The sequence below is a fragment of the Rhinolophus hipposideros genome (assembly GCF_964194185.1).
Source record: "Rhinolophus hipposideros genome assembly, chromosome: 14".
NCBI classification, from domain to species: Eukaryota; Metazoa; Chordata; class Mammalia; order Chiroptera; family Rhinolophidae; genus Rhinolophus; species Rhinolophus hipposideros.
In genome coordinates this window covers 32,117,551-32,139,754 of record NC_138060.1, presented here as the reverse complement: position 1 = coordinate 32,139,754, position 22,204 = coordinate 32,117,551, and the positions used below count along the sequence as shown (strand labels likewise).

The following is a 22,204-nucleotide window of genomic DNA, read 5'->3' as shown; positions in this document are numbered from 1 at the left end:
AAGACCTAGATTGTCTTTTCACATGAAGAGGCATTCAAAAGTTCTGTTTTGCTGGACACTCAGTTGATCCCCAGCCCCTTTGTGAACACATTAGTTATGAGTGGTCTGAATTCCCTTCTTGTGTCTACTCAAATTATCTTTGGTGCCCTCAGGCTGGGGGACCCAGTGGGGACACCACCTAGCATGATGATGGCTGCATAGAGCCCAGGGTACTGTGTGTCATGACGACTCTGGGAGACATATCACCTTTTAAGAGCCCCATCTTTCTTTTACACATTTTTTCTTATGAACCTTCTCAACCACAATGAAGTAAAATCTATTACAGTGTCCTGGAATAGTAGGGAAAAGACTGCTTGGAGAATTTAATGAAGACACTATTTTAAAAGGTATGGTCAGGGTTAAAGGACACCCCTGGGAGCCATTACCACCCCCAGGCCTGATGGGGCAGGAACAGTGAGTGATAAACAGAAAGTGATAAACAGAACCAAGAGAGAACCATAGGAGAGGGCCACAGGATTGACGTAATGGCTTTCAGATAAAGAATATAGCCACTGCTAACAGAGTGGCCCTCTAGGGGTGCAGCTGGAGGTCCTGAATAATATCCTGCTCTGTAATCTCCTGCATGTGTCTTCCATTGGCCAAACCAAGTGAAAGCCATGGGACAGTTGATGTAGTCCATAAAGGTCAGCCCTGAGTCACAGAGCAGGGTGGAGAGTGGATCTGGAGGGACAGAGGGAAAACCAGCAGTCACATCCTATCTTTTCAGCACCTTGGTTCCGAGCTCACCCTTTCTTTCCTGGTCTATGGTTCTGGACTTCCTGCCTGTCCTCTTGACCCATCTAGACCATTGTTTTGATGACCAAGTCTGTTCCCAAAAGACTGTCCATTCAGCATGATATTGGGGTATATCGACGTGAGTCCAGGAACCAGCTCTGCAGTGTCAAGACCCTTCCTTCAGAGACTTCATCGGTAAAATGCTAGGTGGACTCCGAGATGCTCGAAGACCTTTCTGGACCATGATTTACCGATGCTGAGACATATTTTTAAATATCAAGAATCGACTTGCGATTTTTTAAACGCAAACAGACAGGTAGCAATGGACTGAGGCTGCCTCTCTGCCCCCTTCCTGAAGACCACGTCGCCCCGGTTTCAAATTTGCTCTCCCCAAGGGCGTGTAGGCTAAAGAGGCCCCTGGCCCGCAGTTTTCCGGTGCCGTGGACCCTCCCACCGCGCTGGTAGGGGAAGTCCCTCAGTCCAGCCGCAAATCCTGGGCGCCCCCCGCGGTTTTCGACGCAGGTACTGGCCGGCGGTTGGGAGGTGGGCAGCAGAGGGCGCAGGCGCAGAGCCCGCACCCGCGGCGCCCCTCTCCCCGCCCCGCCTGGCGGCCTCCGCGGCCCCCGCCGCCGTTTTCCTGGCCAAGCGCGCGGCAGTGGCAGCCCCGGCCCGAGCACCGGCGCGCCTTCCTCGCCGCGACACGCAGGTAACCGGGCCCTGAGAGCTGGTCGGCGACAGCGACCCGGGGTCTTGAGCTGCCGGGCCGCCCCACCCGGAACGAGGGGGGAGTGCGGTGAACCCCACGCACCCACTTTTAGCTGTCGCACCGAAAGGGCAGAGTCCCTCTTTCTGGGTTGGGCCGGACACGGTCAGAGCGCCCTGCCCTTTTCACGGGCCTTCGCGGGGGACTGCGCTCGACGCCTGAAAGGCCGCGGGGACCTCACTCCTCTGCGCGGGGTCGGTAGGACCCGTACCAGCGACGGCCGCTGCCCCCCCTCCCCAACCCCCCCCCCCCGTTTCCTGCCACCATCGCAGGTATTGGTCCTGCCCCGCCTCTATGATAAAGGCCAGGGGCTGTTGCTTTCCTCTCGCCCAGAAGCCCACCCAAAAAGGCGGAGTCCCTATGGCGTCATGGGATCAATTTCAAATACAAACTTTTAAGAATGCTGGATGGTTTTAGAAATATGGCCAAGAATTCGTGTTTTCCTTTACTCTCTTGCCTCATGTCTATGATTCTTGAACGCCAGTTTATATGGGTTGAGATTTTCGTGGAGAAGAAACGGTTTGTAGAAGAAACCTTGAACGGAGGAGAGCCAGGAGAGGTGGAGGAAAGGCCAGGCTGGGGCCGAGGGTGGCGGCTGGCGGCGCAGCACAAGCCCACCCAGCCTCCCCCGGTCCCCGCGGGGAACCCACGAACCCTCCCCGGCCAGCCTCTGGGCGTTGTACCACGTTACGCCACGTGCAGAGGAGCAGTGGATGGCAGGGTGGAGCGGACCGGCGGGAGGGAGACTGGTGTTGGGGCTCGAGAGGGCGCCGCGCGGACCTGCGTCTCCGTCCAATCCTGGGCCGGGCTGGGCGGGGGCGGGGCGGAAAGCTCGCGTCCGAGTGAGCCCTGAGGGCCCGGGGACAGTGAGGCACCAGGCGGAGGGGGCTGCGGGTGTCTGGGGGGGGGCTGCGGGTGTCTGGGGGAGAGCGCGGTCTCCGCCGGCTCTTCCGCGGGAAAGCACTTTGATGGGGGTTGCCCGTGTCCGTGGTGCTGAAGTGCCTCAAGTTCCGTTGTGGGTTTGCTGCTGGCCGCCGCCGGCCTCGCAGTTGTACTCTGCCAGGAACAGCCCATCTCCAAGGCAGGTGGACAGAGTGGAGCCGGTCCGACACTGACCCCCTTTGCAGATGCGTTGTTGCTGGTTTCCTGGAGATATAATGAAGACAAACGTGGCTTGCCTTGGGCGTGCAGATAAAGCATATGAGTAAGAGGTTTGATTACCCACAGGCAGGTATACAACTGTGAGCACGAATCTCATGTATGCAAATATAGGATGTACGTATGTGTATATACACAAACATAACGCACATATAGACTCCTCTGTTTTCAAGGCCATCACACAGTAAAAGTGACACATTTTCCCAGAACTTTTTTGTAATCCATCGTTATTTTTTCACATCTCTAGTGTTTCTGAATTCTGCAGAACTGTCAATTTTCGTAGCCATTTGTTCCAAAATTACAGGGTCTTTGCATTAAAGTGTTTCGCATTTTGCCGAGCAATTAAGTGTTTATACGTACAGTATTTTAATTCCAGAACAAAGATAGCCTAGGAAGATGTAAAATTGATATTTATGCAAAAATGATGTTCCTAAAGGAAATTAAAAAGAGTTAATGAAAAATTTAATACAGAACAATAACTAGATAATCTTACAGAAAGTTTTAATCTGAAGAAAATATGACTAAGATGTATCATAATGCTGACATTTTCAAATATACTGAGGTTATATGGTTTGTGAACTCTTTAAAGATTACATATGTACTTTCAAAACATTGATATCTACAGTTTTTCTCTCACAGAATATATGCACATCATAAAAAATTTAGGTAATAAAGATAGATAAAACCAGAGAAAACCATTGTAAACAGATTTTTTCTTTTAGATGAACACACATGCATTTTAAATGGACCGATCTTCTGTTGGTTGCATTTTCACTATATAATTTATCGTTAATGTCTTTTCAACCAATATACATAAAACTAGGTCATCATTATTAAGGGTTAAATAATGGACCATCATTAAGTAATGGATAGAACCTAGTTTTTTTAAACAATCTGATAGTAATGAACATTTATGCATTTATAATTTTTTTTGCTATTATAGACACTTCTGCAAATAACATTTTTGAACAAACATTTGTACGCTTATTTGATTATATTCTTAGAACAAATTCCTAGAAATGAAATTGATGGTTTAGCAGGTACGTACATTCTATGTTTTGATATATTAATTTGTTCATTTATTTGTTCAATTATTTTGTCTCCCTTTCTTGTCTGTTTTATTCTTTATTATGTTCTCAGCATCTAAACAATGCCAGATAAATGCATATTCAAGAAATATTTATTGGAAGAACACTATTTCCAGATTGTGCTACAGAAAATGTGTACCAATATGTACCACTACACACACTGAATTAGAATATCAGTATCCCCATACTATCACCAAAATTAGACTAGGTTTTATTAAACTTTAAAAAGTATTTTCCAATCGGATATGCAGGAAAGAACATCTTTTTATATATTTATTGGTTATACTTATCTTTTGTGAGCTCATATCCTTATTCTTCTATTGATGTGCTTGTATTTTTTATTTGTAAGAGCTCTTCGTATATTATGGACTCTGTTACATATGTTGCAATTTTTTCTTGATTTTTCATTTTAAACTTTATGGTATTTTGCATTGTATAGAAAAATTTCAATTTTATATAATCAGATGTATGTTTTTTCCTTTATAATTTCTGTCATTTACATTAGTCTTTTACCCCTCTATAATAAACATTTTATAAAATGCTACATTTTAAACTCTAGGTTTACACCCCAACTTCCTTTTCCAATTAAATTCATTTCATTACTAGATATAAAATTCTATTGAAGATTGTTTTGTAAGAAGTAATTATTTATGTTCAACCCACATATACATAGGCTTGTCCTCTATGAGGAATAACATGTTTGAACTCTTTAATGTGATATATTTAATATCTAAACTTACTGAAAATGTTTTTACTTAAAATGCTGTGTAGTCTGTAGTATTTTTTAACTATTAATATGCAGTGCTTTTTAAAAGGAGCTATTCTTTAGAGTATTTTTTATAGATGAAACAAATTTGACAAAGTCTACTTTTTAGCAAAATTAAGTAATTCTTATCACTGAGATTCATGAGAATGCGCACACGTAAGGCTGGTCAAATGCCTTAAAAAACAAACACTGTTTTGTGACATCCATTATGGATCAAAATAACTTTTTCCAAAATCTGAAAGAATGGTTATTCGAGCATTGATAAATTATTCTGTAGTATTTTCCTCCTGGGGTTTAAAAACATTTTAGAATAGCCAAATGGGGATAATTTTACTTTTATAGAGTATGGCTAATTATAAAAAATGGAAACACCAGAGTAGAAAATAAAATCCCTCTAGTAAGCCATTCTCCACTGATAACCACAAATATAAATTTGGAATGAATACTTTTAGATTATTAAAATCATAAACATACATTTCATTGAATATAAGATATCAATTGTAAGATGCATTTTGACTTAAGAAATGTGAAAAAATGTGCATCTTAAATTTGGTGTATTATAAATAGAATCATATTATATCTATTTTTTAATTTTTCCACATAAGGTATGGACATCTTCCCATCTGACACATATAAGTATTGAATTAATAAATATCTAATTTAAGTACATTTAGATTTTACAACTTTTGAATAATAAAAACAATGCTGTAATGAACATTTAAAAAATATACTTCTGTGTAATGGTGTTATTTCCTTAGAATAAATTCCTAAATGAACTTGATAGGTTAGGGAGAATGCACATTTTGGTATATGTCTGCCCTCCAAAAATCTTGTAACAATTTGCTCTGTAACCAATAGTGCATGCTGTTCTAGATTTTTTACTTACTTATGCTACATATAATCAGCCTTTTCCATTTTCCTGGCAAAACAGATATCTCACTCTTAATTTTTGTTTCTGGGACTTTTACAGAAATTTTTCCACGTCTATTGGTTATTTGTATTTCTTCTTTTGTGAATTACCTATTCATGGCCTTTGCCCGATTTTGTTGAATTTTTAAGAGTCCATTTTGGGCGAAAGTTGACCTTTTGTTGTTGGTGTTTTCAGTTTGTCATTTAAAAATTATGTTTATAGTTTCCTTTTTTTTGCACAAAAGATTTAAATTTTCAGCGAGTCAAATCTGTTGTTCTTTGCTTTGTGATGTTTGACCTTGGTGTTATACTTAGAACACCACCCCACTCCCCACTCCAAGATTGTAAAAATATTCTCTAACGAGAGAAAGAACACAATTAAATTTACTAAGGACTAGAACCTAGATTCTTACTGTATTTAGATAGTCACCAATTCTGTTTCTAAACAGGATCTAAAAGGCTTTGTCTATTTGTGTTGGTAAACCTGCTAATGAGCTCTAGTTAAGGGGCGAGTAGTTGTGAGCAGAGGGACCCAAACTAAAGAGAGGCAATGATAACACTGGCTGACTTTTTAAATTAATATGGCTGACAATTCTGTTTTAGCTATTAGAACTGGGAGTTAGTGAATTCCGTCATATGAGAAAATGGTATTTGGGGGAGATTAACAGATTAATTAATCATATTTTTTCCATGCTTTTATATAATTTAGAGTCTTTTCAAAGACACAGACTTAATGAAGTAAAGAGAATATGTATAGATGTAAATAATCCAGTAATCAAATATACGTTGGATGGGAGTTTATAATTTTCACAATATTTTAATTTAAAAGGATAGCTGAATTCCCTAATACCTTTTAACTTGGATAGCATTGCTGTCCACACTTAAATCTCCTACCTGATCTCAGCAGTTGTTGGTCTATCTGGCAGCCTGACAGTTTGTGGTTATTATAATGAGGAATAGACTCTCCCAGTTATTAGGTGCTTGAGGAGTCTTTGTTTCTTGGTGACCTGAGTAGAAATATACTCTTTCAGTTTGGGATTGGAATTTGTTGGTGAGGACAAAGGTAATGGCATTAGTAATACCCTAACCAGGACCTCTTTTTTTCTGGGCATTTTTAAATATTCTGCTGGTGATATCAGAGTCTGTTTCATTTTCCTTGCTGAGGCCACCTTTGCACCATGGATGGTATTCTTAAGAACTCTGATAAGTCACAGTCCCAGAATGTTATGCAACACTGCTATATTCTTCTTCTTTTTTCATGTTTTTCCTGAATTATTTTGATTACAGGCACAGTATCCTTCTCCACTCATTTTTTTCCCTGCCATTCTGCCCTTAGCAATAGATTCTCCAAGTAACCAAAGTGTTGCATTAACAGTAACTGTCTGCTGGCTACTAGCCTGGGTGTGGGAAGGAGAATGATAATCATGCTAGGGCCTCCTTCTTCTTTTTAACTTTTCGTCTCTCTACCTTCTAGTCTGGACACAGGAAATACCCTTCTACTTGGCAGGGAAATATCAGAGATGAGCTGAGATCACAGAGCTTTTTATCTTCTGTGGGTCAAAACTTTATTTGCCTTATAAATGTTAACATACATATGTAATTTTCAGATTTCGACATGTACATAATATTATACACATTAAATTGTTTATTCTCTCTTGTTTTTCTTATAGTCAGTGCCGTAGTAGAATTATATGTGATCAATGGGCCAACTTTACGTGCACTTAACACTATTTCATAGTTATAATTATACATGAACTCAGTCCACATGCCTGTCGTCTTTACTAAAGTATTTAATCATTCCGTGACTTATCAAAAGCACTTGCTTTGTATCCCTTTCCTTTTATTTAACATCCCAAACTATCAGCAACTTTACTGAACTTTAAGAACTTGGTGAAGGAAAGCAGAAATATTAGGTAATTTAATTTCCCATTTATTTTGCCTCTGGTCTCTGTAACTGGCTGAGCCGTTATTCTACATGAAGGTGAATATCCCAAAGGTGAATAAGGCTGCAGAGGGTGGTGATGAACTAAAGCCAGATACACACATTACTTCTTGGATTCCCTTAAGTTAGAGTTAGGAGATAGAAGATAGAATTAAGTTGCACAATTGTGGCAACCAAACAAAGCTCTGCACCATAGCTAATTAGACCGAGAATTAGAGATCTCTGATTAAGAGGGTGCCTTTGTCAAAAGCAGGCCTGCTATACTAGAGGACTCATTCATTCTCCAAGCATTTGTTGAGTCTGGCATTGCCGGAAGACCTGGGGATAACAAGAAGAAGATACTGTTCTTGGAGCAGTGACACTTTATCAGGGGTTAGTGTTACATATACAACTCACAACTCACTGATGCCGTATGTCAAGCATTATAACAGAGCCTATAGAAAGTGTTCTTGAACCCAGAGGAGGAACAGATTGTTCAGGGAGAGACTTCTTCAACTAGTTCACCAGGAAGATTGTGAGGATGTGGGTAGTTTGCCAGAGAATGCTTTGTTTGGTATCAGTTATGGCCTCAAATTGGGCTATAAGGTGACAGCTTAGATTTGAAGCATTGCTTCCATAGTAAGCACCTTTGTAAGCTCTCTCTCTCTCTCTCTCTCTCTCTCTCTCTCTCTCTCTCTCTCTCTTTCTCTCTCTCTTTCTCTCTCTCTTTCTCTTTAAAAAAGAGGGACTAATGTTAGTTCCTACCCGGTTGGGATTGTTGTGGGATTCAGTAAAATACTATGAACTTGGTATAAGCCTGGTGAGTAGTAGTCTAGTCTTTTTTTTCTCTTTGTAAGGTTGCATGTAAATCACTCTGGACAAATGATTATTGATCCTATTGTCAGCTCTTAAGGGTAAAAAGACTATATAAACACTTTGTGTCTACTGAATCTGTGTGGTAATGCTAATCTGGAAGATTCTCTTTTAATGTCGCTTAAATCCCAACATGCTGCTTTTTACCAGTTCTCACTCTATCCCCAAACAGGTCTGGAATTGTCATTACTTTTGCTTTGCTCTTTAGTGCTCTGATGTTAAAACAAATATCTATTTAGTTGTATAATTTCCTTCCTTTAATGTATAGCATTTGTGTTTGTTTTGTGGCACTTGTTACCATATACTTTTTCTCCCATATGGAACATGTAAGTTCTTTAAGAGACAGCTTACATCTTCTTAATTTTATCTCAAATAATGTTTTAGCATAAGGGCTTCCACATCGTAGGAACTCAGTAAATACTCACTGAATGAAGGAATAAACATGAATGCATGAGGCTGCCAGAATGGCTGCCCTCATAGAAACAGAATCTACTCAATAAATTATAGAAACTGGTATATGTTCAGAGAAGAGTGGTTAAGATAGTGAGAAGATTGAAACCCACAATTATACATGGAGTAATTGAAAAAAGAGATTTTCTGTTTGGAGAAGAGAAAACTCATGATGAAAGATCTGGTATAAGGAGGGTAGGAAATAGTAGTTCATGATATTGAAATGTCATTGTGGAAGAGGGAATTAATTACTGACCCCAGGGGAAATATATAGGAACAGCCTCTGGAAATTATATGGAGAAAGATTTTGACTCAATGTTGAAACAAAATTTTCTAACAATCAGAGTGACTTCCTGGTAGCTGCCTTGAGAAGGAGTGTTTCCTGTCAACAGATGTTAAAACAGAAACTGTACTCTTTGTTGGGAATGCTGTAGAGGGATGTAGTTACAAAGGAATTGGAGTAGATAACCCCCAAAGTCTTTTTCAAGTCTCAATTCTATGCATAATAATATAGTATTGTAGAGGGTTACCCTATATTAAATACATACATGCTAATGTATATATTGTATATGTATATATAAAAATAGACATACATATGCAAAAGTAGATATACATATGAATGTATGATTTTTCTATTCTCATTATCACTGTTTTGCCTAAATGAATGAAGGGTAAAATTACTTTTCAAAAATGGAATCTTGATTATTAAAAAAAATATTACTAACATGTTTATGCTTGAGTACACCAGTTTATAAAATATTCTACATGAACACTGTGTGCTTAAACTGCAATAAACAAGTTTAATAATGTTGTTAGCATTTCAACTGCAAATAAGTATCATTTCAATTTCTAAATTAAATCTAAAAAGAAAATAAATAAGTGAGTCAGAGTCCGCTTGTCCTTCTTCGAGATGAGCTGTAGTTTCAAGTTGAGGTCTTCATCATCACTAAATCCTACCATCATTACCACCACCACCATCATCACTAACCTTTATTTAGCACTTACTGTGTACCTAGCTCTGTTTTAAGCACCTCACACGTTGTTAACTCATGTACTTCTCCCAACAACTCTGTGAGATAGATACTGTTATCCCCAATATATTTTCTTTTCATTTTATTTAGAAATAATTTCAAATATATAGAAATGTTTAATGTATAGTTCATTTAAAGTCCTGGCGAAGGATAATTCCCACATATCCTTCATCCCAAGTTCTCCAATTGTAAACATTTTACAATGTTTGCTTTGTCATTCATTCATATTCTTTCTCTTTTCTAAACTCATTGAAAATAAGTTGCAGATGTGATGCCTAATTACCCCTAAATACTTAAATGTTTTTCTTAAAGACAAGATTCTCTCCTGCATAACCACAGTATTATCACGGAAACGAGTAACTTAACACTGATATAATTCCACCATCTAATCCACAGACCTAATTCAAAATTTGCCACTTGTCTCAATAATTACTCTTTGGAAAATATATTTTAAAAAATTTTTAGTCTAGAATCAAATCCAAGATTGTAAATTGCAGTTCGTTGTCATGTCTCTTTAATCTTTAATTTGTGACAGTTCCTCATTCCTTCCTTGTCTTTAGTGACAGTGACATTTTTTAAAGTTCAGGCCATTAGTTTTGTAGACTGTTCCTCATTTTGTTTATTTGATGTTTCTTCATGATTAGATGCAAGTTATACATTTTTGGCAGCAAATGATGAAAGTGATATTGTGTTCTTCTCAGGGTACCTGAGACAATATTGATTTGTCTTTTTGCTGGTAATGTTAACTTTGATAACTTGGTGAAGGTGATAACTTCTCCATTGTAATTGTTATTCCTTTGTAATTAATAAGCATTCAGTGGGGAGATACTTTGAGACTATGTAAACATCCAACAAACTTTCATTCACTTATTTTATGATGATTCTTGCTTAAATATATTATTACTATCATGATTGCCAAATGGAAATATTTCTAATTCCAACATTTATTTTACATTTTCTAGTTGGAATTCTATTGTTTTTCTCTTCTCTTTTTATTTCTTTGTTTATTCATTTATTTACATCAGTATGAACTTGTGGGTTTCTGTTTTATGTAATGGATTTAACCCATTACTATCATCATTGATTTTGATGCTGAAATTGTCACAGATTTGGCCATTGGAATCCCAGTCAAGCTGGTTCTTGTGTTCTCTTGACATCTCTATATTATTCCTGGAGCACTTTCTGGTGGAAGATGTTTTAGGCTCATCCTGTGCTTTTGTTGCCCGAACCATTTCAGTCATTTCAAAAGCTATTTCTCTAAGGAACCCTGGTTTCTTTTAGTAGAATGTAAGATCTGGGTGCTAGGTAAGGTCATTGCTACTGGGGTGTCATTGCTTTTAGGTCTTTGTAGCCGATAGAACCAAGAAACTAACAAACACATATACACATACATCTCTATTTCCATATATTCATCTATTTATATTAAAACCCATAGTTCAATATCTCCAACTCCACTCCAATACTACAGCATTCATTCTAGTCTCCGCCCTTTTTGTATTGGTAACTTCCTTCTCTAATGGTGAGAAATCTGGCTCCCATTATTTTCAACATATTTAACTATTTGCTCATTTTTCCTTTATGTAACCGATCTCCTGATGTCATGGGCCACCTCTTTGGCCTCACCTCCTCCTCAGACCCCGTCCTCTGGCCCCACCAGCCTCCTCACAGCCTTAAGTTACACAGCTAGAAAGCGGTGCCGCAGGGAAAAAAACCCCGCAAACCTGCTAAATACTTGACAAAGGGCCCTTTATTGGGTCTTCAAACCCAAGGGCATTTATTTACTGTAAAACTGCTCCTGTGAAGATGCTCACGGAAAAGTGGCCCTTGAACTAATGAGATGAAGATTGGACTAGGCAGAGCGGTAGCCCTCAGGGATGTGCCTTCCATGAGAAACTTGGAGAATGAAGGGTAGAGGCAGCCACATGCTGCCACCTGCCAAGAACATTCCTCCAGGATTGGTGTGGTTTCGGAGATCACTCAACCAGCACCTCCAGTGCCACAAATAACCCACTATGTTTTGTTACTGTATGAAGAGCACTTTTCATTAAGACAGAAACATTATCACTGTGTTGTAGTTCTAAAAAGGGAAATGTTGCTTTTATTAGCAGCTTCTGACATAGAAATTCTAGGAGATGGATCATAATGTCTGTCGTTTTAGTGTTGATTTCATTTCCTGGTCCAGAAGATCAGAAATCTGTTCTTGTTTTAGAAAACGGCATGAAGTCCATCTGTTCAGGTCAGATTTTTTTCACATTAACACGAAGACTTATGGAGTGGTAACTTATTAAGAAAAACCAATGATAATTATATTCTCTGCTGCCGTTTGGAATCCACATTATTTTTTGTTAGTCATGAAAATATAGTAATATGCACACACATGCACAATGGATTAATTCTTTCAAACACTGTGTATGATAAAGGCATCCTCCTTAGTTTGTGTAGTGTTTCACCTGTTTTGGTTTGGATTCTAGACACCATCGATTCTGTAATATGGTCTTTTTACCCATAGTTTTACTTCCAACAGAAAGCACAAGTTACATGTGGCTTCCTGGACTACTGTTCTAGTCTGACTGAAATACAGACTAAGGGGTTTTTTTCCTCATGAAAATAGCTTGATTTTTCTCCTCCTGACTTTTAAAGTAAATACTTCCTTTAGTATCTAGAAAAAAATGTAAAAAGTAAAAAGAAGAACGTACTGAATAACTGAAATTCTACCATCCCCAAGTACAGATGTAAATTCTTATATAAATAGAATCATACCATGAATACTCTTTCATACCTTTCTTTTTACTTAGCAATGTAACACGAAGATTTTTTATGTATATATATATATATATATATACATAAAAAATATATACACAAAAAAAAGATAATGTGTATATATATATATATATATATATATATATATATATATATACACATTATCTTTTTGGATGACTGCCTAATATTGCATTGATGTTTTTATTTAACCAGTCCCCCATTAAAGGACAATTATTATTTCCAATTTTTATTGTGCAAAGAAGCCATGATAAATATTCTTGCATGCCATTTGTATGTACTTTACTAGTGATCTCCTTAGGATATTCCTGGAAATGGCATTGCTAGGTTAAAGAGTTCACACATTTTAAATTTTGATACATGTTGCTGGTAAAATTAACTCCTGTTGAGATGGATTATACAATGCTGCTTGTTCATATGCAGTGATGGGATTTCATAGTCTCTTTTCAGCTTTGCAGTAGCATTACATATATGTGCATATTCATGAAAGGAGTAATTTTAGTAAATCTAGGTATGCCACTTAACCAACCAGGTGTCGTCTGTTTCATTCAAAATTTGACTTATCGTTTGGTCTGAAACAAGATGGTATCTGATCACCACTTTTAAATTGCTTTAGCTTATTTGAGTTTAATAAAATGTGGTATATGGGGAGATGTGACTGAGTTGTAATTTCATTGAGTGATGTATATAGGGTAAAGAATCAGATATGATTATATTTTTTAAAATTTGAACCAATTTATTTGTCATTTTCTATAAGTCTTGGCCTCAAGAGGGATTTCAAGCTTAGCTTTCTCATGGATAGCAGCAGGAACAGAGCAAACAGAGCATGTGGCGTGTGTATCGTCTGAAGGGTATGAGACTAGATTGTTGATCCCGGGTGCTCCTTTTTTGTTCAGGGACTGTTACAAGTCCTGGGGGGTTGGCAGGCTTCTCTGAACTCAGTTGGGCTGTTTGATCTTCTCTCATGAGAGTTAGGTAAAGGTTAAGCAACCAATAGGCACAACTTTAACAAGGATATCAGAACAGCCCTGTAAACCGTTTTACATTTAATTAGCATCTAACCTAATTGGTGACTTAACCACTTAGATATATACACAAAGGATCATAGAAATAGAAAAGGATCATTTTATTCCTGCCCCTCCCCCTTCTAGCAATGACTTGCTGCCACTCTGAACAGATTCACCCAGCACAGTAGAATTTAAAAGTGCTGATTCACAGCAAACTGATTCTGGTTTTTTGTTTTTTTTTTAATTTAAAGACAGTGGGAAAGTGAGTGGTAGATCATAAATATATGTTCATTGAGAATGGCATATTTCATGCAAAGTGATAAATCCACTGCTTCAGAGATTAGAAAGGCTCTGTTCCTGGAAGGGGAAGTGTCAATTATAAATGGTGAAAGACTCTTGCATCCCAGCAAGTTCTTAGCTGCCAGCCGACACATTCATCTGTGTGCCAGAATGGATTTTAAAATGGTACAACACAAATTGCTCTGCTCCAAGTCAGGCATCATTGCCTTCATACAAGCCAAATCAACCTTCTTGTTTGAAAACTGCCACATAAGGCTTTTTTTCAGCCTCAGTTAACCTTATCCTTTGCTGATATGCGTGGTTCATGGCAGTCTACAAAAGTCGTTAACCACCATTGGATATAGAGGAGCCAGGTTTCTCACCTGCATTTTGCCTGCACAGTAACGTTAACAGGCCCAGTTGTTAGCTGATGGCAAGAGAGAATGTTTAGCCCAGCTCTAATTACCAGACTGATAATTCCCATCCATGCCTGCCCTTTTCTACTCCTTTCTCTTTCCCACCTTTGGCTCTTAGTCAGTTCTTTTCTTTTTCTCAGTCTTTGTCCATCCCAGAGCCAGCTGTTGACTCTTAGCATCTCCTGTATGGCTGACAACCCCTGGCCATCCCTTCTTTAACTTTCTATCCTAGATCTGTCAGCTGAGTCTCCAGCTCACACTTGGTCTAGGCCTCCTGTTTAGTACATCCCATCAGATGTCTCTCCTTCCCTCACCTCATCTTCAAGTCCCTTAGCTATATCTTTCACCTCTCCTATAAATCAGACTGACACAACCCAGCAAAATTCTCAGGCCTCTCTCCCATTCTCCCATAACCCAATTTAGCCCAACTCTTCCTAGCCCTCTCAGACTACATTCTACATTGCTCATCCAAATCCGGCCCACTCTGGAATCCAATATTCATTGCCTTTCCTAGTTCAACTAAGCAGCTTTCATCCTCAGCACAACCAAGCCATACTCCAACTTCAGCCTCCTTCAGCCCCATCAAGCAGCCTTGATTCACACCTTCTTGGGTAGCTTCTGCTTTTCAGCCCCAAATAAGGATTCTTTCTTACTTAAGTATTCCTCTTTTAAGCTGACGTGAGCTAGCATGCTAAGGAGCTTATCATTCAGCCTAGAGTGCCCCAAATCACTTCTAGCCTGGAATGAGCAGGCTGTGCTCCAGTCCTGGTGCTGTGCGCCTGTTAGCACTGCGCGGAGAGATCCTCACAGAGGGTATCCCCAGTGACCTGTTACCAGCAAAGTACAGTGACGGTGATGGCTTTGAACTGGTTCAGCTGCATTCCTCCCTGATTCTACTGAGTAAGAAGATTCATTTGTGAGTTGGTTGGCAGGAGCAGGAGGCTCAGTCAATGGCTGTGGAAACCAAAGCTAGTTAATTGCTACAGCAATGCAGAATTGAACCCTGTCTAACCGCGGGACTATCGAGGTCAGGGCCCCAACACTAGATTCCAGAACGCAGCAAGCTTGGCATTCTTCAGACTCAAAGTAGGTTGTTTTTTTTTCAAGAGCAAGAAGCTCATGGCGCGGGAGAAGGATTTCCTATTCTACTATGTTTTGAGCCAAATATCAGTTTCTCCCTGGTAATAATGTGGGTATAAAGATCAGTACTCATCCCCAATTACCTCCTTTAAATTGGCTATAAGCTGTGTTTTTCCCCCCACATGATTTGTGGACATGACTAAGAGTGGTAACTCTTAGGTTTTTATCTTATTTCTTCCTGGGTGGGTGGCTGCTTCAAACTGACTGCTGGGCGGGATCTGCTTCAAAAGACAAGGAGGTATGACGAGTGGGGTTCCAGGGTTTTCCTACTTTTAGATCGAAAGTTCTTCAGTGACGTAGCTCAAATGAAAGTTCTCTCAATCCAAGAATTTTGCAGAGATGCTGACCCTTCACCCAGAAGAATCCTGGCTGGGTTGTTCTAACCTGGGCCAGCATGGGTCCAGCACAGAGTCCTGGGGGCAGGCCAGAGCAGGAGAGGGGTTCCTCAGGGATCTGGAACCAGTGTCCCCAGCACAGAGTCAGAATTACAGACGAATAGCCAAGATAATAGTGTAAGGACAATTTCAAAGATGAAACCAAGATAGAAATGGGAGAATAAATAGCAGAGCCTGTAATAGCTGATAGCAGGATGGGACAAAGTTCAAGGAGCAATTGTAGAATGCAGTTCAGGACTAAATCTTTAGTTTTATTCAAGCAACATTTATTAAATGTGCTGTGTGCCAGGAACACAAATATGAATGTGAAGTCTCTCTCCTTCACAAAGGAGATTGTGACTTGGCATGCTCCCTTTCGATGGTGCCTGGATCTGGTGAAGGAGTGGACATAGAGGAATAAAAGAGCCACCTTGGGCTGTGCACAGCCCGGGAAACTTGAGATGTGCTGACAAGTCCTGCCGAGCATGGATGTGTGAGGAGGTGGAGTCATTCTATGAGGGCTCCTTACCGGTCTGCGGAGCACTTTAATAACCAGAGGTCTGAGTAAATAGTATTAGTACTTGTCCCTTGGGCTGACATCGCTAGCTGGGCTAGATGAAGATTTGAGTAGAAGTGGTTGGAATAGTGGACAGAGTGTGCAAGAGAGTTAAAAGAAATCAAATTTTCCTTGATAATTGCATTTCCAGAGAACTATCTAAGTAGTCACATAAAATTAAAAAGGTTCCTATTAGAAGATGCAAAGAATTATTCAGATTCTGTCCCAATTTGCAGTCCTAAATCCATATTTACTGCTATTGACATGCTTTCTTCAGTATGAGCTCAAAGTGCTGTCTCCCATTGTTAAGGAAATCTTATGTTATTGTAATATTATCCCAAACTACCAACCAATCTTGGGAAACTCTTTCAAAAATCTCTTATAGCTATCTTGATAAATTGTAGGCTATTTTCTCAAAGCAATAACTACATGAGGAACAAAATGTAGGCAAATTGTCTATTATGAATTACTATTATACATCATCCTAGCTCATCAAGAAAAGAGTTAATGGCAATTTAAGGCTTTTTTCTTTTTTTTTTAAAGAAGGGATCACCAGGATTATCTTCAGTCTTTGATTCTTTAGATTGGCATTTGTGCGTGAATAAATATTCTTGCATAAATTTTAAAATACTAATGCTTTATTGGCATCTTGTATTAAAATAATATTGTTAAAAGCAGAGCAGGGAGAGGTTCCTTGATTGACAGGATTCAATTTTAAACATTACATGGTATGCCAGTGTGTCTGTATATGACAAGTTTTAGTTGCAGATAACCAAAATCACTTTAGCTCTTTCAATCAGAAAAAGGTATAATACACAGAATTAGAAAGAGACGTATGAGGTGTAACAATTAAGTTCACAAACTTGTTGCAATGATGTTGCTAAGCTTTTTTGATATCAGAGGGATTACTCATTATGAATTTGTACCGACTGGACAAACAGTTAACCATTTTGGTTAAAATAACAGTTTACTATTTGGAAACGCTAAAAAGGCTGTGTGAAAAAGTTGGATGAAAACCTGAACTTTTTGCCAACAATCCATGGTTAATGCATCACGACAATGCACCAGCTCAAACGACACTGTCTGTGGGGGAGTTTTTAGCCAGTAAACAAGTAACTATATTAGATCACCCTCCCTACTCACCTGATCTGGCCCCCAGTGACTTCTTTCTTTACCCGAAGATAAAGGAAATATTGAAAGGAAGACATTTTGATGACATTCAGGACATCAAGGGTAATACGACTACAGCTTTGATGGCCATTCCAGAAAGAGTTCCCAAATTGCTTTGAAGAGTAGACTAGGCGCTGGCGTCGGTGCAGCTTCCCAAGGGGAGTATTTGGAAGGTGACTGTAGGGATATTCAGCAATGAGGTATGCAGCACTTCTCTAGGATGAGTTCATGAACTTGTCAGGCCTTGTGATACAAGGAATTAAAGTGGAAGGGCTGGAGGAGCAGATTTCAAGGTGGGCCTCCAGGCATAGTTCCTAGAATGCATGATTTTATCCTTTTAACGTTTTCTAATCTAGCAGTTCGTAACTGTATGTGAGTCTTCTTGCTGTGGAAACAGAACAGAGAGGAAAATAAGCATTTCTTCTATGCTAATGACAAAATCACCACAGTGTTTGACTAACATGAAGGAAGCAAACTAGTATTTATTGAACACCTGCTATGTGCCAGGTATTATTCTAGGTTCTTTTGATATATCTTTTCATTAATTCCTAATTAATAACCTTGTCAAGTTGGTAATATCAGCCCATCTTGCAGATGAAGAAACGGGTATAGAAAGGTTAGATGTTATATGCACACATAGAAAATGATAGAGGTAGAGTTCAAATTCAGATCTTCTGCCTCCAGAATTGGTTAACCTGTTTCCAGTATCGGTTGTTAATCCAAAATCCTATTTGGTAGCATCCAACCAAAGTTCTGATTCAATATTTAATAGCTACATCCAGCAGATCAGTTTACTCAGCCATTGAGAAATGTTTTATAATTAACTTTTCCTAGATGATCCACAAGGATGTGGTTCTTCAAAGCAGACATTTCAAATAGTATCATAGGGGGCAAGCAAGTAGTTTCTATTTTAGGCTGCTATAATCTTGTCCATGTCACTTGACCTAGAACTTTGCAGTCTCATCCAGAACTTTTTCTAGATCTTAAAAAGATACAAAATTCTTTTCTACGGAAAATCATGGATTTACATGCAGGCAGTTCTTTTGTATACACCTGTAATAAGTGTGTGGGTTTTGTAGGAATACAGATCTGATCTTCAGATGTTCATAGAATGATGTTTTGAGTTTTCTCTTTGCTGTTGTAACAAATTATCACAAACTTGGTGCCTTAAAAAAAACACAAATTTATTATCTTGCAGTTCTGTAAGCCAGAGTTCTAATATGGGCATCGCTGGGCTAAATCAAGGTGTCAGCTGGGTGCAGAGACTCCATTTCCTTGCCTTTTCCAACTTCTAGAGGCTGCCCACAACCCTTGGCTCAATAAGTCCCTTCTGTCTTCAAAGCCAGCAATAGCTGGCTGAGTCCTCACATTCATCACACTGACCTTGCTTCTCTTGTCACATCTCTTCTGAGTTTTCTGATTCTGTTTTCCACTTTTAAGGACCCTTCTGATTATATTGGACCCAAACAGACAATCTAGGGTAGTCTCCCTATTTTAAGTTCAGTTGATTAGCAGCCTTGATTCCATCCGCAACCCTAATTCCTCTTTGTCATATAAGGTGGTAATGTATTCACAGGTTCTGGGAATTAGGATGTGGACATCTTGGTGAGGGGTGACAGGTTTGGGAACATTATTCTGTGGACACGGATGGTTACTTTGCAAGTGTAGTATAGAAGAAAGGGCTTGGGAGGGCAGACCTGAACCTGAACTTTGTTCTTACCATTAACTGGTGCTGTCACCCCCTAACTTGCAAGTGACGTAACATCCTAGAACCTATTTCCTCACATTAAAACGGAGATTATAATACCTACTTCATAGAGTTGTTTTGACCTTTAAATAAGCAAATAAAGTTCTTGGTATATAGAAGGGGCTGAATGAACATGGCTATCATTATAATTAGAGGATATAGAGCCATATTCAGGACCAAACAATCCAAAAGAGCACATCCCAGGTGCTTGGAAGCATCTGTGCTTTCTATTTCCTGTGGTTTCATTTTCCCTTTAACTCTAGTTGAATCATTGCCTCAACTCCTTTCAAAACCAGTGCACTGATCCTAAATAAACATACAAAACATGAATGAAGACATACTTTATTTCACTTCTACTCTCAGCTAATTTCTCTCCATAGATGACATCGGAATGGAGAACAGAGACAAACATGAATATGCTTGCTTTATCTATTTGTTTTTTAACAATCTTCCCCCATCAAAAATCACTTCTTCATTTACATGCACTGGGATGACTTCTGTTCATTTTCACATGTGTGGCTTTTCTTGTGATGATTATGGATCTGTTCGCATATAGGAAGTGGCAGCTGATCATCCCATTTGCCTTTCAGCTCTCAGAAGCTAAAGTTAATGACCTATTGTATTCAAGGCCCATTGTTGGATTTATATTAACTAGCCATTAAATGTGATGTAGAATATTTAATGACATAGAAAAATATTTACAATGTATTGATAAGTAAAATGGGAAAGTTATAAAATAAGATGCAGTGTTTGATACCAGTTTTGGGAAAAAAATGTTCAGAAATAGAAAAAGACCTGGAAAGGGTATCTCTGGGTGGTAGGATCATGGTTTTTATTTTCTTTCCCACATTTCTGAATTTTCTACAATAAACATATATTGCTTTTGCAATGAGAATAAACATAAAGTTGTTTTTTATTCAGAGATCTGATGGTGGTAAGTAGCTCCTGAGTGAGAAGTTTGCCCTGAGCTAGCCCGCGGGATATATATACTATATACATACATACACACACATTCATGAATCCTATTAATTCTGTTTCTCTTGGTAAACCTGACTAATACAGAGGCTAAAGGCAGAAGACAGGGAGAGTTTTTTTGAACATTTCTATAGTTTGAATTATCAAAGGAAACTATAGGTTTTAAGTTACTGAAGATTACCATTGATTGAGCAGTGATACCAAGAGAGCAGATGTGGATTTCTGGGCCTATAAGGGCTTATAGAAATATCGTAATCTAACGTCATTCTCCATTCTTTTCCATATCTCCCTCTTCTTGGTTTTCAAATCCATTCCATTCCATCCAACAAACATTTATTGAGTGCCAGGCACTCTGTTAAGGGCTGAGGATGTAATGGTGAGAAAGTCTGCTATCAAGAAGTATAGAGTCTGGTGGGAAAGACAAGACATTAACACATGAATACAGGGACAGTGAAGCACAAAGATGAGAAAGGACATGGAAGACTTTGCAGAGGAAGAAATAACACTCAAACAAACCATTGAAGCACAAATGTGAGCTCAGCAGGTAGACAAGGGCAGTAAGGGGGAGGGCCAGGTCATTCCAGGCATGCAGAATAATGTGAAAAACAGAACTAAAATTTATTGAGCACTTGCTAGGTGCCAGATACTGTTTTGTATGTATTAACTGATTTAATATTCTTATTCTACCCTATGAGGTAATACAATTGTTACTGCAGTTTTTCAGAAGAGGAAATTGGCAAAGAGGTTAAGTTGCCCAAGGTATATTTAATAAGTTCTGTATAAGGGTTCTGTACCCAATTCCACAGTCTTGGGGCAGGGGGGTTCCCACACCAACAAGCAATGCTCTGAGAGCAGCTGGGTGTCCTACAATTCAATTCAAGTCTGACACTGTCTACTTGGAGACAGTGTCAGATCCCACAGGTTGAGGGCTCAATTCTACAAGACTGCCCCCAGCCCCCGCCCTTCAGATGTCAGTCCCAAGTCCAGGTTGTCATCTGGCCTTCAGACTGACCGGCTCTAGACCAGAGGTTCCCACAACCCCCTCCTCAGGTTCAATTAGTTTGCTTGAGCAGCTCATAGAACTCAGAGAAACATTTCACTTACTAGATTACCAGTTTATCATGAAAGGATATGACTCAGGATCAGCCAGATGGAAGAGATGCAGAGTAAGGGGAAGTCATGGAGCTTCCATGCCCTTTCTGAGCGCACCACTCTCCCCAAATCTCCACATGTTCACCAACTCAGAAGCTCTCCAAACCATGTCCTCTTGGGTTTTTATGGAGGCTTCATTACATAGTCATAACTGATTAAACCATTGGCCATTGGCAATTGATTCAATCTCTAGGCACTGCACTCTCCCCTCCCCAGAGGAAATTTCCAAAATTTCCAATCCTCTAATTTGGTTGGCTTCTCTTGCAACCAGCCCCCATCCTTAGGTGCTTTCCCTAAATTAACTTACTAAGATAACCAAAGACACATTTATGCTGTCATTACTTAGGAAATTCTAAGGGTTTTGGGAGCTGTCAGCCAGTAACTGTAGACAAAGACCAAATATATATGAGAAATATATTTGAGTCATCTGAATGACCAAATATATATTTCTTATGAACCACAATATTACATGTAGCTAGGATTCAAATCCAGGTAGTGTGGCTTCAGTATCCACTTTTTTTTTTTTTAAATTTCCAGCCCTGTGCCACTCCCTGTCTTCCTTAGTCATGTAGCAGCCTACAGATTCATTCAATCTTAAAGCCAGAAGGTTCCCTTAGATAATCTAGTCAAGTGGTTGTCTCACAAGAAAATTAAACATTAGGATTACTGGGGGGTGGGGTGGGGGGTGTTAAAAAGAAGTACCAATGCCTACCACTGCCTCCCCGTCTCCCCAAACCACAGTGGAGAAACCACTACTTTTCCCCTTTTCCTTCCTTCCTCCCTGCATCCCTCCCTCTCTTTCTGTTTTTGTAGTTTGAAAAATCATGGTAAAATATATATATCACAAACTATCTTAACCATTTTAAGTATACAATTC

The 22,204-nt window shown here is 39.2% G+C and overlaps 1 protein-coding gene across 1 annotated transcript in view; it reads left to right on the top strand.

Moving 5' to 3' along the window:
* Window positions 1-1,352: 1,352 nt before the first annotated feature.
* The window catches only part of SLC35G2 (solute carrier family 35 member G2), a 34,067-nt gene continuing 13,215 nt past the window's right edge, over window positions 1,353-22,204 (top strand). Inside the window, exon 1 of the mRNA XM_081071802.1 lies at window positions 1,353-1,480. The gene's annotated coding sequence lies outside the window, so the exon portion shown is untranslated. The remainder of the gene's footprint in view (window positions 1,481-22,204) is intronic.